The sequence below is a fragment of the Cavia porcellus genome, unplaced genomic scaffold, assembly GCF_034190915.1.
Source record: "Cavia porcellus strain 051 isolate PalLab524CR breed Dunkin Hartley unplaced genomic scaffold, mCavPor4.1 scaffold_28, whole genome shotgun sequence".
Lineage (NCBI taxonomy): Eukaryota > Metazoa > Chordata > Mammalia > Rodentia > Caviidae > Cavia > Cavia porcellus.
The window spans coordinates 32,622,518-32,641,760 of record NW_026947511.1 but is presented as its reverse complement, the minus strand read 5'-3'; the positions used below and the strand labels follow the sequence as shown (position 1 = coordinate 32,641,760).

At 38.1% G+C, this 19,243-nt stretch overlaps 1 protein-coding gene across 4 annotated transcripts in view; it reads right to left on the bottom strand.

Moving 5' to 3' along the window:
* Positions 1 to 19,243, bottom strand: part of Samd8 (sterile alpha motif domain containing 8) — a 63,063-nt gene that overhangs the window by 38,812 nt on the left and 5,008 nt on the right. The window lies entirely within an intron of this gene.

Sequence of the window (19,243 nt, the reverse complement as noted above, 5' to 3'; positions counted from 1 at the left end):
AGAAATTAATAACAAAAGGTCTTAGAAAATTCCCCAAATATTTGGAAACTAAATAATACAACTACTAAAGACAGAAAGAAAAAAAAAAAAGGCTGGGCATATGATGTCCTCCTGTAATCCCAGCACTTGAGAGGCTGAGGCAGGAGGATTGCTGCAAATTCGAGACCAGCCTGGGTTACAAAGTGAGCCCAAAGCCATTCTGAACTGTACACTGATTCAAAAGACAAAAATAAACAAACAAACACAACTACTAAATTAACCATAAATAGGCCAGAAATTTAGCTCAGCAGCATAAGCACCTGCCTGGCAAGCACTAGATCATGAGCTCAATCCTCAGTACCAAAAAAAAAAAAAAAAAAAAAAAAAAAAAGGTTATGTTCACAAATAATCCATAGATAAAAGATTTCAAAGGGAAAAATTATCTGTTTAAAACTGAATGCAAATGAAACACAACATAATAAAACTTACAGGTGCAAAACCAGCACTTGCAAATTTTCATAGCGCTAAATACCTATATTAGAAAAGAAAGAAGGGGCTGGGGATTTAGCTCAGTGGCATAAGCGCCTGCCTTGCAAGCGCGTAGTCGTGATTTGATCCCAGGTACCAATAAAAAAAAAAAGAAAGAAAGAAGAAAAAGTTCTAAGATCAGTAAGCTTGCCTTTTATTCCAGGAAGCTAGACAAAAAGAAAATTAACCCAGAGGAAGGAATAATAAAGATGTGAGCAGAAATCATAACAACAGATAATGTCCTAAAATCAATAAAGTTGGGTCTTAAAGATCAATAAAATTTGATAAACTTCTGATCAGAATGGTTAGGGAAGAACAAAACAAACCAAAACAAAAGCAAGGAAATATGAATTAGCAGAATAAGGAATGAGAGTGTTGACCCTACTGTAGATTCTTTAAAATTTAGATACTTAACACATAATATGGAAATACTATAAGTTAATGCAAGTTTGACAATTTAGATGAAAGGACAAATTCTTGAAGTAACAAATTACTAAATGTCTTTCAAGGAGAACTAACTGCCTCAATAACTTATCTACTAAAGTAGCTAAAAACCTCATAAAGAAAATTTCAGGGGCTGGGGATTTAGCTCAGCGGCACAAGCGCCTGCCTTGTAAGCAGGCAGTCGTGAGTTCGATCCCCGGTACCGATAAAAATGAAAAAGACAAAAAAAGAAAAAGAAAAAGAAAAAGAAAATTTCAGGCCCTAGAGGACTTCACTGGTGAGCTCTAACAAGCATTTAAGGAAGAAATAAAAGCAATTTTCTATAAATCCTCCCAACAAAGGAGAAACTATTCTGAATTACCACAATGAGGTCAGTATTATCCTGATACCAAAAACAGACCCCAAAAAATTATTTTTAAAAAAGCTGGGTCTCAGTGGCACAACACCTGCCTGGCAAGCATGAGACCTTGAGTTTGATTCTTGGTACCAAAAAAAGAAAAAAAGGAAAATCAAAATAATTACTAATTAACCAGCTTAAACAGACAAAACAGCATCATCTCAAAAGATGAAGAAGAGCATTTGATGAAATCCATTCACTCCTGAACAAAAACTCTCAGGAAACTAAGAATAGAAGGAAATTTCAACTTGATAAAGGGCATTCTGAAAAACCTAACATCATGTTTAATGGTAAAAGAATGCTTTTCTACTAAAATGAGGAATATGGCAAGATTGTTTCCTCCCACAACTTGTATACAGCATTAGAAGTTCTGGCAAGTATAAAAAGGCAAGCAGAAGAAATAAATGGCACACAGATGAAAAAGGGAGAAATAAAACTATATTTACAGACAACTTGATCATTTATGCAGAAAATTCAATGGTGGTTGTTTGGGCAGCAGGCCCCCTAAAATTAGAACAATCTAGAAAAAGTTGTCATGGCACCTGTGTGAGAATGATTTGCAAATTAATGAGGCCCTCCATGTGGGGGCAGGAAAGTATATGCTTAGCAAGAACTCTACCAGCTTCAATGCCCAGAACAACAACAAAAATTCAATGTCATATACAAAAAAATACTAAAGTTAATTTCAGTTTAGCAAGTCTATTACATGTAAGGACAATATACAAAAATCAATTGTTGGCGGGGAGGGAATGGGGATAAAACAAATGAAAATGATCAAGTGATTATACATATATGTGAACTAATTCTCCAAAATGACTATTATGTATTGTAAACATATACTAATTTTTAAAAATTTAATTGTATTTCTACACTGTAGCAACAATCAAAAACTGAAAATTTATAAGATAATCACATTCACAGTATCATAAAAATTTGGAATACTCAAATAAATCTGACAAAACATGGGGAAGATGTGTGCACAGAAAACTATAAAACACTGATTAAAGACTTTAAAGACCTACATAGTAAGCGATAAGTAGGTCACAACAGTCAACATTGTGCTGTAAAGATATCAATTTTCCCCCAAATGGCCTACAGATTCAATGTGATTTTAACCAAAATCCCAACAGGTTTTTTGGTAAATATCAAACTTATTTTAAAAGTTGATATGGAAATACAAGAGATTCAGAATAAAAAATGTTCAACTCCCTTTGGGCCTATGCATCTCTTTCTCTAGTAGAAATCAGCTGCTTTTAAGGAGTTGTGTGATTAGGCCAGATCCACCAAGAATATACTCCCTTTATCAACTACAGTACACAATACAATCTTATAACCTAAATCACTAGCACCACAGGCCACAGATTTAGCTCAATGGTGTAAGCACCTGCCTGCTGGTAAGCACAAGGTCATGAGTATCTCCCCCAAAAAATCACTAGCGCAATACCCCACGCTTATAGGTCTCTCCCATTATTCAAAGACACAAGTCACTAGCGGTCATTTTAGAATTCTGCTTATCACAGAACCCTACCCAAGCCAAAGTGGTACAGAATTAGCATAAAGATAAGTAATAATGGAACAGAGTAAAAGAAGCTATAAACAGACCCACACATATTAGCCACTTGGTACAAATATACAAAGACAATTCAGTAGACAAAAGAGATCTTTTCTTCAAATGGTTCTGGAATAAATGGATAGTCTACACAAAAGCCATATCCTCCACCAAAATTATTTCAAAATAGATCACACAACTAATGTAGAACCTAAACTAGAAAACTCATAAAAAAACATAGGAGAAAATATTTCAGACCTTGAGTTAGGTAATCAAAAGGAAAATCAATACAAGAACAGATGGATAAACTGGTCTTTATCTTTTTATGGAAAGAACTGATGAGCATTTTTGTGGTTTATAGTTTGTAAACTTGTGCACTGTTTGAATCTTTTATAATGTATTTCTACAGCAAGAGGACAGAAAAATATATAAGCAATATATATTCACTGAAGAACATTTAAAAATTTTTTTAACTCCTCCCTAGTGAAAAACTGCTTATATTTTCCTCACACATGCATTTTCTTTCTTTCTTTCTTTCTTTCTTTTTTTTTTTTTTTTTTTTTTTTGTCTTTTTCCTTTTTATCGGTACCAGGGATCGAACTCACGACTGCCTGCTTGCAAGGCAGGAGCTTATGCCGCTGAGCTAAATCCCCAGCCCCTTGTCTCTTCCTTTTTATCGGTACCAGGGATCGAACTCATGACCACACACTTGCAAAGCAGGTGCTTATGCCGCTGAACTAAACCCTCAGCCCCCAACACATGCATTTTCCATAGAGGCAGGGTATGATGGCACACACCAATAATCCCAGTACTTGGGAGGCTGAGGTAAGAGGACTGTCGCAAGTTTAAGGTCAGCCTGAACTGGAGATCCCTGTTCAATCCCCCCTCCAAATTCCATGAAGAGAAATCATATATAACTCTGTATCACTTTATTTAAATTTTCTGTTTTGTTTTTTTCAGACAGGGACTTGATATGTAGTTTAGACTGGCCTTGAGCTCACTATATACCCCAGGCTAGTCTACAACTCATGGCAATCTTCCTGCCTCAGTCTCCCCCATGCCGGGATTACATGATGCACCAGGGGCTCAGCTTTTACTTAGCATTGTTGCATGTGTCCTATATAATATGAAATATTCTTCAAAAATAGTTTTGTGACATTTGGGTATTAGTATACTTTTGTTCACCTCCTCACTGTTAGTGAGTTTGCAATCTAATGATTACACAGTACCATATCACCTTAGGTTAGAAAAACAAGTAAATTATATAAAAGAATCTGAGATGTTCTTTTACACTAACTCAGTTACATCATTAAAAGTTGATCCACATTATAAAACATTCCCTCTGTCACTCAATAATACTCAAGAAGTCCCCAAGGAGGAAACAGGAACCTCAATTCAGCCTGCTAGTAAAAGGCTCTTGTTTGGTCAAAGGAAAAGAATTCCAGGGCACATCAGCTCAGCAGGAGGCACAGACAGGGTTTGCTAGGCAGAGTACATTATAGGAGAACAGGAAGACTCCAGGCAGAGTAACTGAAGGCACAGGTTCTGAAGGAGGGGCTCAGGCAGGTCACCCACAAAAGCGTGAGGCCAGCTTAGCTGAGGAAGGACAGGGTATGCTGGCTCATTATCTCAGTTCCTTTAGTTCCAGAGGGACCCTTAAGGCTTGAGGGACAATTTGGCTTCCCTAAGATCACTGCCTCGCTCGGGTTCCCATCATGGGTTAACTCCTCCTGCTTGGGGGAGGTGATGTCTTCACCGGGCAGTCTGTGAGGCTCTGCTTTGCCATGAATACTAGTGACGGTAGGGGTATGGACACCGCAAGCTGGCAATGTGCATATCTCTACAAACTCTGAAAACTACCAGAGCTTCTCTGACCTTCACGTCCTGTGTCCTGAAGGGAGATGAAATAAGCAAGGATCTATTTCAAGGTTTTAAAGTAGTGAGAGAGACAAAAAAAAAAAAAAAAAACCAAGATTCCTTGTCTTCTTTTGATGCACCTGTGACTCTTTTATTCTACTTTAGGTGAAAACCTTGGTATTTGTTCAACTTAGTTTTCTTCTTTTAAGCAGTATTCAGGATGGAACCCAGGGCCTAGCTGCTCTATTACTGAGCTATATCTTCAGTCCTAAAATGTTCACTGGTACATAGTATTTAGGAAACATTTCAATGAGATAAAATCTGAAAGTACATGCCAACGTCACAAACAATTAAGAAAATACGTAAGCAGGAAAGGTGAGTAAGTTATTACGACAATAAAAAAGTACCTATCTCCGACACGATGTATCAGTAGGCATTAAGCAAATTTATTGTAGTTCCAAGTTGTAGATAAATAGATAAATGAAAACTGCTGATTGGCTGTAACAATACAGAACAAAAGCTATCTTTATCTTTTAGGGGAGTTCTGGTTAGAAATTTTAAAAATTATTTAAAAATGCAATTTCTAGCATCACTCTTACATTTCATGCTTATATTTACTTCACATTAATTGGAGATTTCAACAGCCTAAGAGCAAAACAATTGAATATGTTTTTTACAATGTTCCTACCTACATACTTGATCAAATGAAAAAAGCTTATAATAAATACAACTTTAAATCTGCACTTAACATTAGCATAGCTATTCTTTAATCAATAAATCTTTAAAGCACTCCATTAGGTGACCCAAATCTCTTCACAATAATATTAACATCTTAGATTCCATCACATTAAAACATGGTGGCACACACTACTCAGGAGGCTTAGACAGGAGGATCAACAGTTCAAGGCCAGCCTGACCAACTCAAATCTTGTCTCCAAAAAAAAAAGAGAATAAAAAGAGCCGGGTGAGGGGGAAAATGTATCTAAGTGGTAGAGAGTGGCCAGCGGGTAGAAGGCCCTGAGTTTAATCCCTAATGCCAAAACAAAAAAAAGAAACAATCAAACACAAGAAAAAAACCACCCTGCAAATACTCTCCATTAGGCTTAAGGGACAGCACAATCAGCCTATTACAGCATGAGGAGATAATGTCAACCTTTTCCCTCTTTTGCCTTGTTGGCTCCTTGTGGTGTCTGGTTCACCACACCCTACCTGTGACAGACCAGCTGCACGACAATCCAGCCACCCTAGAAACAGACTTCACTAACAGGTGCATCACTGTCTGAATCACCGCTGACTCAGTGTGATGGCTTGGCATTTACCATGCCCTTCAATCTCTAGTTATTTTCTAATACTATAAAGCCTGAAAACTAAAAACTGTTCCCGAGGGTGCCCTGTAACTAGGGTTCTAAATATGAATTAGGTATAGTCCTTCAAAAGTTCTGAAACAAGATGTGGCAAACAAAAGGTGTAGTAGGGGCTCCTTCACTAGTTTTAGCTACTCAGAATGCAGCAATGTTGGTGTACACTCCTAAGCGAGATAAACTGGACAAACATACCACACTGTTTCTCTGCTGAGAAACTGAAAGTGCAAATAAGGACCAAAATGCATAATAGATATCTGGAAATGAGAAGAACATATTCTAATGAGAAGGTAAACGAGGGAGGGGGAGAAAGAAAGGAAAGAAGTGACCAGAAATTAAAAATAGAAGGAAGAATAGAAGCTTTTATAAAACAAGCAGGGGAAGAGGTGTTGAAGGGGAAGGAAAAGGAATGGGAAAAAAGCAGCAAGATATATCAGGTACAGGTACAAATTCCCTATGATAAATGTTACCACTATGTACATCGAAAATGTACCAATTAAAAAATGCAACAAACAAAAAGTGTGCCTATGAGTGTGACTGTGTGCTCTGTACATGCCTAACTCTGGAGTTCTCGGTTGCTAGCTCTGGGTCGGGAACTAGTGACAGTAGGAGAGCAGCAATACTGGCTTCCTGATGTCTGCTACACAAAGTTTGATTCTCGGTACCAAAAAAAAGAAAGAAAGAAAGACAGACAGACAGACAGAAAGAAAGAGAAAAAGAAAAAATTGGCATCCCAATGACCATGAAGTAGTAACCTATCCTGGTTTTGACTTGGTTTTCCAAGTGATTAGTGGTGTTCAACACTCTTCACATGGAAAAATACGTATCCAAGTCCTTTGCCCATTTTAAAACCAGGTAGTTTTTCCAGCATTAAAATGGTGTGTTCTTTTGCTTTCCTTCTTCCCTCTTTTCCTTTTGTTTTTTTGAGAAAGGGTCTCCCTACACAGTCGTCTGGGCAGGCCTGAACTTGAGGCCTATCCGCCTGTAACTCCCACTGCTGGGAGTTCAGTATGTGTCTCCTTAAGCACCCCCCTAAACTCAGCAGTTCCGTGCTGGTCTCCTCTGTGGCACAGGCAGTCTTCCTCTGCAGATCAGTTCAGACCACACCTGAGAATTATCACGGCCAGCAGCTCAGCCCAAGTCCAAGTTTCTGTGCCTTGCAATTAAATTATAATGGAATACACCAAGGCAAGCTGCTCAATCCTCTGAGTTGTCATCATTCTGTGCAAAGGAAGGGCTCAAAATTGAAGGCTTCAACTTCCACACATAAGGTCCATATTCTATTTAAACATGGCGGTGCACACCTGGAATTCCAGCTACTTGGAGGCTGAGGAGGAGGATCACAAGTCTGAGGCCTGCCTGGCCAGTCATATGTAAAAATATTAATAAAGGATGGGTGGGAAGCTAGGGATGCAGCTCAATGGTAGGCCGAGTGAGTGCAGCAAAAAAACAAAAAACAAAAAACCACACCCAGAAACAAAAGGTCCATGTTTTGCATGGCAAATTAAGTTTATGTTGTTTCTCTTAATTTTCTGGGAAATCAGGATATGATTTTTTTCTTCCCTTTTTATTAAATAAATGTACTCTTCCATTCTTAGGAGTAAAAGATACTTTGTTACTTTTCTCTCTTCTCTTTTTTGAGACAGGGTTTCACTATGTAGTGCAGGCTGGCCTTGAACTCACACAGCCAAGGCTGGCCGCCATGCCCAGCTATTATTTTGTTTCAATAAACTGCACAATTATTTTTTCTACAAACAAGTATTACTTAATGTCAGTGGGAAAACATTTGAGTGGTACGATGTTCCATTAATAATTTAAACAGACAAAAGCTCTGATGTGGCCACTTTATCTAGAAAGTAGGTCCAGGGCATCAAAACTAATAAAGTACCTGGGCATGGTGGTGCGTGCCTGTAATTTCAGCAATCAGGAAGCTAGGCCAGAAGGATCACTGTGAGTTTAAATTCAGCCTGGGTTACAAAATAAGCAAGGCTAGCCCAGCCCTGTCTCAAAAAAACAAAAAAGAAAAGAAAAGAAAACAAACAAAAAAACCAAGAAGTAAGCAAATTCCCCACTACAAATTCAAGAAAAAAGGAAAATAAAAGCACAGTGAGAATGTATCTAGCAAAAAAAGAAAAACATAATACCTGGGGCACCAGGAGAGCTTAGTACATTTTTGTTAGGTTATTTTTGTTTTATTTTTAGAATAGATGGTAGGGGGTACCATGAAAATTATTAAGGCATGTAAGATTAGCACGTAATAGACTGTCAATAATCATTCATTAAATGAATGTGCAAAAAAGACATAAACAAAAGCATTTATTAACTTACTAAACTCCTCAATGCCCTCCCAAAAAGTATCATTCAGAAGAAAATAAGACAGGGATGGGGATTTAGCTCAGCGGCATAAGCACCTGCCTTGCAAGCAGGTGGTCGTGAGTTTGATCCCCCGTACCGATAAAAATGAAAAAGACAAAAAAAAAAAGAAGAAGAAGAAAATAAGACAACAACTTACTCTCAGCCAGCTGGTTATTTCATTTTTAAGAGTGTAACTGGACAAATTTTACTATAAATTTCTCTTTATATTTTTTACTACAATATTGTATAATACATTCTTCAGTATTTCAGTCTTACATCAATAAATTTAGGGCTGGGGGGTAACTGTGCTTAGCTGCCAAAGGTCCTGATTCCCATCCCTGGCACTTAAGGAAAAAAACTAATTAAAAATAAATTTATTTATTTATTTATTTATTTATTTTCGTTTTTATCAGTACCAGGGATCAAACTCACGACCAAGGCAGGCGCTTATGCCGCTGAGCTAAATCCCCAGCCCCTAAAAATAAATTTATTAAGCCAGGTGTGGTGGCGCATGCCTGTAATCCCAGCACTCAGGAGGCTGAAGCAGGAGGATCACTGCAAGGTCAAGGACAGCCTGGGCTACAAAGAGTGCAAGGGCAGCTTGAACTACATAGCAAAACCATCTCTCAAAAAGACAAAAAAAAAAATTCTCAGACTTAAAGGGCTGGGTTGTATCTCTGTGGTAGGAACAGTTGCCTAGCATGCATGAGGCGGTGGGTTTAATTCCTAGTATAGTACTACAAAAAAAATCCAAAACAAAAATAAAAAGTCAAGATTCAAAACAACATGGGGGGCTGGGGATATTAGCTCAGTGGCACCAGTGCCTACCTCACAAGTGTAAGGTTGTAAGTTGGATTCCCAATATCAAAACAAAACAATATAAAACAAAACAAAAACTTGGGAAATGTTGACTAGTCATTTTACTTTGTCAGTGGAGACAGTAAAGGATGTATCAACTAGGAAGAGTTAACTCCTCAAAATAAGAAAACATTCATCAGAACAAATAGGGTTCAACAGGGTAGCTTTCAAAGAAAGGAAACAAAGTACATATTTTAAATCTTTTTGAGCTAAAAAGCCATGGTGGATTTATTTTTTGTCTGCTAAGTACAATGATATGCAGGAACGAGATATCTGATGTCACCAGAACACGTTCATTAAAAGAATGTACAGGCCAGGCATGATGGCACATGCCTGTAATCCCAGCACCTGGGAGGCTGAGGCAGAACAATCACTAAATTAACAGCCAGCTTGAGCTACAAAGTGAGTTTAAAGTCAGCCTGAATGGCATAGTTAAACCCTGTTTCAAAAAAGTGTGTGTGTGGGGGGGGGGGATGTACATACTAGTTGGCCGGGATGCAAATACTTATAATCCCAGTGCTCTGGGAAGCTGAAGCAGAAAGATAGCAAACTTGGGCCCTGGTTGGGCAACTTAGAGAGACCTTGCCTCAAAAGAATAAAAATAAAAAGGGATTCCCAATGGAAAAAGGAAGAGGAGGAAGAAAAGGAGGTGGTAGTACATCCAAATCCACGAATTCCTTAAATTCTCAACTATGGTGCCTATGGTAACAGTTAAGACATTCAAAACATGCCAGGAACAGTGCTAAATGGTTACTTTTTGGGGGAGAGGGATATCTTACTGTGTAGTACAGGCTGTCCTTGAACTCACCATGCAGCTATGCAGCCCAGGCTGGCCTCAAACTTGTGCTGATCCTCTGGCCTCAGTTTCCCAAGTGCTGAGATTACAGACATGGGCCACCACCTCCAGCAATATTTACTTTTATGCTGATTGTTCTTACAACAATCATAAACAGTAGGTACCATTAATTTCTTCATTTTGAGGTTGGGGATGTAGCTCAGTGATACAGTCCTTGCCTGGTCTGTGCATACTTCTGGATTTGATCCCCAGCATTGCCAGGAAAAAACAATTTTCTTATTCACAGATGAGATAAATGATATAAATGGATTAAGTAACTCATCCAAGATCAACTTGTACTAGATAAGGTAGGCAGTACAGATAAGTTTTCAACCCAAACAGTATCATTTCAAACTTCATGTTCTTATTACACTACACAGCCCTACATCAGCTTAAGACTGTACCACTTTAAGAAACAGAGCTCATAAATATTAAATGTTCTCTAGTTATCAGCAGAAGGATATGTCAAGGTTATTCAGTTACATTAAATAAACATTATAGCAGAGACTGCCTAATAACAGAAGCCTTTCTTTCTTGGTTTTGAGACTATGTAGCCCAGACTGGCCTTGAACTTATCCTGCCTCAGCCTCCTGAGTGCTTGGATTACAATCAAGTGCCTCTATGCCCAGTTTAACAAAGCTTTTTTTGGGAGAGGAGGGTACTGTGGATCGAATTCACAACCTCGTGCTTGCCAGGCAGGCACTTATGCCACTAAGCTAAATCCCTAGTCACCACAAAAGCTTTTAAATCATACATTTTGCACTCGTCAATCACAATTTTGTATCTGCTAAGTCCCTGCTTTATACAAATACTAGACATGAAGGCAATGGAGACATAGGTCTAAGGTGTCATCACATGTGACCGTATATTAAACATTTTCTGTGTCCACACCATGTGAAAAGTACTTCTCCAGGTGATGAATCAGATACCTTGCTGAATCTGTAATGGATCCTACCCTCAATGATCTCTGTCTAAAAAGATATCAAAAACCATCATAAACTGGGCATGGTGGTGCACACCTTAATGCCAGCACTTGGGAGACTGAGGCAGGAGGATTGCTGCAAATTCAAAGCCAGCCTGAGCTACACACAGTTGAGTGGAACACCAGCCTGAACTAAGGTAATACTCTGTTCTCAGAAAAACTGGGAAAAAAAAAATCATAAGGATAAAAGATGTATATACCATTAAATCATCAAGCCCTCAAAACAATACTAATAAAGTAGTTATTTATGTAACTTGCCAAAACCTTAGAAAGTTAGGGTGGAGAAAGAGGTTATTTTCAGTTGATAAGCTCAGAAGAGAGTTCTTACATGTGACTTCTTTTTTTTATTTTAGGGCACGGGTCTTGCTATACAGCCCAGGCTGACCTCATGGTGATCCTCCTGCCTCAGCCTTCTGAGTGCTGAGATTACAGGCATGTGCCACCATCCCTGGCACATGTAACATGAGCTGAGCCTCAAAATACATTTCAATAAACACTGTGGGTAGAGATGGAGAAATGTAGGTTCACTAGCATAGAAAATTGTAGATGCAAATGAAGGTATGAAGGTAGAACACAATGTAGAACCATCAGTACTCAAAACGTATAAGGGAAGCCAGGCCTGGTAGCACACACACAGCTGTTGTCCTAGCACCCAGGAGCCTGAGGCAGGAGGATCACCAAGAGTTCAAAGCTAACCTGAACTACACAGCATATTAAAGCAAGAAATACTGGAAATGAAATAAAAATATTATTATTTGCAGATGACAGTCTACATAGAAAATCCCAAGGAATCTACCCCACCCCAAAAAAATTCTAGAATAAATGAGTTCAGCCAACATGGTGTTGCACACTTGGAATCTTGCATTAATAAGGCTGACATGGCAGGATGGCTGTGAGTTCAGGCTAGCTACACGGAGGGCTACACAGAGACCCTGTCTTTAAAAAAAAGTTCAGGGGCTGGGGATTTAGCTCAGTGGTCTAAGCAACTGCCTGGCAAGCATGAGGTTAGTTCAATGGATTACAGGACACAAATTAGCATACAGATGCAGAAACAGGGTTAGAGGTATAGCTCAGTAGTAGCAGACTACTTTTCTGGCATGCACGAGCTCAATTTCTAGCACTGAAAAAACATGTTAAGTTTCTAGCACAGAAAAGTGCTAGAAAAGCAAAAAAAAAAAAAATTATATTTTTAAATACCGTGTCTATATAAAAAATTACAAATACATTATGTAACTTGCTATAGCAGCATTACCTATAACTGTGGGAGCATGAAAAAGCCAAACCTTGCAATATGTGAACAGTTACACTTATTCCACAGGATAATGCTCAGCAATAATAAATATTGATATAATAATTTGGATGGGTCTCAAGGGCATTAAGCTGAGTGAAAAGCAGCCTCAAAAGTTCACATATTGTATGACTACTTTTAAGTAGCACTCTCAAACTGACAAAATGAAGGGGTGACTGAATAGCTCTATATCCAGACCGGAGCAAAGATTACACAAATCCATGCATGGCAAAATGACACAAAACTACACATTCACACTACATATACATAAAACTGCACATGCATCTATACAGAATTATACATACAACTACACACACAAAGAGAGAACTAAACATACACACTGAACCAATGTCAGTTTCCTGGTTTTGATACTGGTTTATAATTATGTAATATGAATCTACTGCAGGAAACAATAAAGGTCATGGTCTCTTTCTACAATCTTTGCAACTTCCTATAAATCAAAATTTAAAAGTTTAAAAACTTCTTAAGAGTGTCCTAAAAATAGCACATGTTGCATGTGCATTTTTTTTAAAAAAGAAAATATCAAACTCCTAGTAGTTACTTTTCTGGTGGGCTCTTAGATGATTTCTAAAATGTCTATTTTATACAATGAGCATATAACACTTGATCATCAGAATAAGAATTAAGAAAATGAAAACAATATTTCTCACTGAAGCACATTATACTTAGATGAATAAAAAATTAAGAAAATCAATTAAATTCAATTATTAATCCTTGCATGCCTATGTGATAACCAGCAAAACAGTAAGTCCAAAATTCTAGATCCAGCTCCATTACCCATTAACAGTGAACATCAGAAAGTGGCTTAACTCTCATGCTGTAAGGAATCAAGATAGGGGTAAAAAAGTTATCTGAAGAATTAAATGTATCACATTTGGAAAATCAGGAGGCACAAAATTCTAAAATGTTACAATCAGAAGCAAATTGAGAGCTCTAACACAATTCTTCAATTTATAGTTGCAGAAACTAAGGCTAGAAAAATTTCAAGCTATTCATAGAAAGAATCTGATATTTAAACCTGAGAGCATAGCAGTGAATCAAACCAGTCAAGCAAACCAGAATCAAACTATCTAGGTTCAAATTCTGAATTTATCATTCATCTCCATGTGACCTTGCAGAATTTCTGTATCCTACAGAAGCCTAGCTGACTCCATCTATGAAATGAGAAGAATATAGCTGGCATGGTGGCACACGCCTGTTACTCCACAGGCTGACCGAAGAATCCCAACTTTGAGGTCAGCGGAGGGGCCCAGCACTCCTTGAGCTCAAACCCTAATAACTAATGCATGCATGCATGCACAGAAAGGAGAATACTGGTTCCTACTCCACAGGCTTATGAAGATTACAGAGAGTAACACAAACAACGCATTTACAGTAATGCTTAGCAAACAGAAACTCCTCAAAATGTAAACTAGTACTAACATAACCAACAACTCCTTTTCCTGCTATACAGGGTACCACAGGCCTGAAATCATTAAAAAAAAAAAGTTCTCATTAATAAATAGTCTGGGGTGTATATGGTAGCACACGCCTGTAATTTCAGCACTCTGGGGGCTGAAGCAGGAGAATCACCACAAATTCTTGAAGTTACCCTGGGCTGGTGGATTCAAGACCAGCCTGGACTTCACAGTGAGATCCTGTCTCAAAAAATATATATAAATAAATAGCCAGCCAAAAAGCAAGAAAAAATCTTACAGCTTGAAATCTTTGGGTTAATACAAAATAAACACAAATGGTTGCAAATATGTAGTTGTTAAATATTATAAAGGCTTTAAGATGGAATTACCGTTTATTAAAACAACAATGTAGGGGCTGGGGGTTTAGCTCAGCGGCATAAGCACCTGCCTGGCAAGCAGGCAGTCGTGAGTTCGATCCCTGGTACCGATGAAAAGGAAAAAGACAAAAAAAATAAAAATAAAAAATAAATAAACACAATGTAATTAACCTGAATTGAGAAACACTAATAATAGATTCTAGTTATCCCACATAGAATTTCACACATCAACCTGAGTTTTGTTAAAAGACTTATTTAATATGAACACTAACTAACTAAAAGTACTTTGCAAAGTATTTTTGCAAGTATTTCAGAAATGTGACAATCACCAAAACTATTCATTTTTTTTTTAGACAAGGTTTTGCTATGTAGTTCAGGCTGGCCTGGAAGTCACAGTGATCCTCCTAGTTAGCCTCCTGTGTGCTGAGATTAAAAGTGTGTGTCACCACACTCAGTATCATTATTTATTTTGCAGGCTGGGGCATCAAGTCTAGAGCCTCACCCACTGTGAAACAAAAGCTTCACCAATGAGCCACACCCCCAGCTTCAGCACCATTTTTTAATGTCATATGAGACTGCAAAAGCACAAGGGACAAAAGCAAAAACACCGTGCGCACATATCACAGTATGGCAACTGTGCACAGCAAAAGAAACAATCAACAGAATGAAGAGACAACAAATAGAAAGAGGCCGGGCATGGTGGCACATGCCTATAATCCCAGCACCAGGGAGTTTGAAGCAGGAGAATTGCTGTGAGTTTGAGGCCAGCTTGGGTGGGCTACCACCAAAGTGAGTGAGTTCAATGCCAGCCTACACATAGTGAAGCACTGCCTCAAAAAAGAAAAAGAGAAAAAAAACTTAAAAAGGGGGAAGGATGCATTTGCAAACTACTATATTCATCTGACAAAGGATTAAATTCTAGCCAGGGAAGTGGTACAAACCTGAAATTCCAGCATTTAGGTGGCTGAGGCAGGAGGATTCTTGTGAATTTGAGACCAGCCTGGGCTACAAAGTGAGCTCAAGGCCAGCCTAAACAGCATACTGAGATCCTATCTCAAAAAGCAAAAGAGAGAGAGAGAGAGAGAGAGAGAGAGAGAGAGAGAGACAGACAGACAGACAGACACAGAGAGAGAGAGAGAATTTGAGGCCAGCCTCGAAGCCGAGACTATACAGTGAGATTTTGTCTAAAAAAAAAAAAAAAACCCATGTGTTAAAGGGTCATGTTAAAGGTTACTTATTTCACTAATGATTATAGTCTCAAGTTGCATCCACTTACCTATAAAACTCTCCAGTTTATCCTTAATGGCTGAGTTGTACTGCATTGTATAAAAATACTACATCTTTTTTATCTGTTCCTCAGTTGATGGGCATTTAGGTTGTTTCCAAGACCTGGCTATTACAAACTGTCCTGCTATAAACATGGGTGCATATATATCACTGTGGTATGATGTTTCTAATTCTTCTGGGAAGATACCCAGAAGGGGAATAGCTGGATCAAATGGGACCTCCAGTTCTAGTTTTTTGAGGAATCTCCACATTGATTTCCACAATGGTTGCACCAGTCTACATTCCCACTAACAGTGGAGAAGGATTCCTTTTTCCACAGTCCCTCCAGCATTTATTATTGCTTGATTTCTTGAAGATAGCCACTCTTTCTGGGGTGAGGAGGAATCTCAGTGTTGTTTTACTTTGCAACTCTTGAATGATCAATAATGTTGAACATTTTTTCACATACTTATTTGCTGTTCATATTTCTTCATCTGAGAAATGTATATTTATCTCAGATGCCCATTGGGCTGGGTCTTTAAATTTGGGAGGACTGATTTTTTTGAGTTCTTTATATGTTCTTGAGAGTAATCCTTTGCCTGAAGAACAACTGACAAACATTTTCTCCCACATTGTGGGTTGTCTCTTCACTCTGTTGGTGGTTTCTCTTGCTGTGATATGCAGTACAATCTTTAAAAAGTTACTATTTCCAAGTAATGTTTAAAAAAGAATCCTAGATCCAGGGATATAGCTCAGTGGCACAAGCACCTACCTGTCAAGTGCAAGGTCCTGAATTTAATTTCCAGTACCAAAAAGAAAAGGAAAGAAAAAACAAATCCTAAAAAACCAAATCTGTAACCCAAGACAAAAAACAATGGGGAAAGGCTTTTTTTTGGGCTTTAGATTTGGCTTTTTTCCTAGGCGGCACTAGGGACTGAATCCAGGGCCTTGTTGCATGCTTGGCAAATGCTCTACACTTAGCTATGTCCCCAGTTCTTTTCTAAATTTTATTTTATTTTATTTATTTATTTATTTTTATCAGTACCAGGGGTCGAACTCAGGACCGCCTGCTTGCAAGGCAGGTGCTAATGCCACTGAGCTAAATCCCCAGCCCCTCTAAATTTTATTTTGAGACAAGGTCTCATCATACAAGGTCTTGAACTTCAATCCTTCTGCCTCAGCCTGTGGAGTTGCATGTGCCACCACAACTAAGCCATTTAAAATTATATAAAGTTAGTATTAATAAATTTTCCTTAGGGCAATTATACATTATGCCCTATACATTATGGTCACATTTTCACTAAAATAAATTTCAATCCAATTTAACATAATAAAAAATCTAATATGCATAAAACAAATGTAAATTACATCCATTTGCACATCCATAAACAAGAGTAGAAAGTAATCAGTATGAAAACAAAACAGCCAAGAGCACAATGTGTGAAGATAAGGTTTACTTTAGGCATTTATATACAAACTTTATGATTACTAACGCAGCATATGGTATTTGAGATTGCCGAGCTTTTCTTTTCTTTTTTTGAGACAATTCACTATGCAGTTCAGGTTGGCCTTAACTCACTGGATCCTCCTGCCTCAACTTCCTGGGCACTGGGACTCCTTGCTAGGTGCAGTGGTGCATGTCTATAATCCTAGCACTTGGGAAGCTGAGGCAGAAAGATCAAGTTTGAGGCCACCCTCCACACATAGTGAGCACAAGTTCAGCCTACACTACATAGGGAGACCCTGTTTCAACAAAACAAAACAAAAGTAAAAATTAGATTAAAACTTAGCCAGGCATGGTAGTAGACACCTATAATCTCAGCATTTGTCAGGCAGGAGGATCACCATGACTTGAGGCCATCCTGCACTACATAGTAAGAACGTGTCTCAAGAAAACTAAAACAAATAAAGTAAGTCCTAAATGAAAACATTTTCAGTGAGGAAACAAACAAAAATACTATTCTTTCTGTATTTTCCAAAGATATTTTACTTTTTATTGGTACATCTATGAAATCTGTAACAGTGATTGTAAAAAACTTTCAAAGACCCTGAACCAATTCCTACCATCCATTCTCGTTACTCATTAGTAGTGATTTTCTACTAATGGGTTGTTAAGTCCCATTTCTGGGACTTAACAGAATTTGGAGCAACAGAATTTGGAGCAGCACATTTGAAAGCATTAAATTCCCTTCTCAGTTACATCATCATTCTCTGGACTCAGACATTTTTGCTGTCCTGACTATGTCCTCTGACATACTATACAACTACTTAAAACTCTTATCCATATCAAAGAATGCAAGCCTCTTCTAGCTCCTACCTTCAAACTAAGACTCCCATTTTCAGGTTGCACCTAATTCTACACCCCACACAGAGAGCTATCTCAGCTCAGTAAGAATCTGACCATCTACTTTACACCCTCATGGTTATAGTAAAAGGCAGTACGCAACAATCACAATTTAGTGGTAAATTTAATGAAGGGTCCCTGACCTCCTGTTACAGGCAGCTGAGTTAGTTAGAAATATTATAGGCAGTCAGACACAGCTAGGCCCCCTAAGGAGCCAGAGCAGTTCAGATATCTTGCAGCCTTGGAAGAGACAATCACCTCCTGCTGTGGGCCAAATCTCAAGACAAAAGGCAAAGCAAATACAACCACATCCTAAGGATCCACAGTCCAAATACTTCTTTATTACCCTAAGAAGTCAGGAGTCAGCATCCCACCCCTCTACAGTAAGAGCCCCTGCTGTTAAGCATGCAGGCTTACTACAGGACTCACTCCCCCATTTGTTCCTAATTTAATCAATTTTACCTGAGCAATTAATCTTATTGGTTGACCATAGTTCTACCCTGCCTTATGCCCACCTTGCAAATTTCCATTTTCCCCACCTTTGACCCATTTAACCTCATGATTTTACTATATAAAAGTCCCTGGAAAAGAAAGAGTCTCTGGCAACTCTTTCGTGACCCCTTCTGTCTCTCTCTCAGACAGAAGCTTTCTTTCTCTCAATAAATATATTCTGCTCTTAACCTTCATTGTTCCTCAAATTCATTCTTCAGTTTTAGAGAACATGAACTCATACTTGACAGAGTAGCTTGCGAGTTTCATTTGTCCGTATCACTAGCAGCAAGACACTGCACATCAGCAAAGAAGTCAAGCACATAAAGTTCTAATTCTTATTCTAATCAGTATGAAAATAGTGGAGTAAGCTAGTGGTTCACCATTTTAATTGGTAAAATCTTTATTTTAAAACATGCTACCTCCTCAAATCCAATCAATTCTAATGGAAAATGAGAAAATGGCTCAAAACTTCACCCTCTATTACTCCATTACATAACTGAAATCAAATTTTAATTAATGTATGGTTTTTGGCAATCTACTTTCATGGCAACATTTTATAGAAACCGACATCAATTTAATTTAGCCTCAAATCTGCACACTAAAGCCAGTTTGTAGGTTACTTTCAGTAACTCAGTGACACAACTTGAACCTGAAGAAAGCCCCTAATTTAGCAAAATCGACAGAGCTCATCTTCTATTAGAACTTCAAGAATTTGAAGCCTAAAAAAAAATTTTTTTTAAATTTCAAGCCTGTCAATTAGCACAAGACTGTAATTCCAGCCATCCTAGCAATTGAGACAGGAGGATTTCATATTCAAGTCCCACCTGGGGTATTTAGCAATCTTGTCTCAAAATTTAAAAAATAAGATAAAAGGGATAAGGATATAGCTCAGTAAGAAGGCTCTGAGTTCACC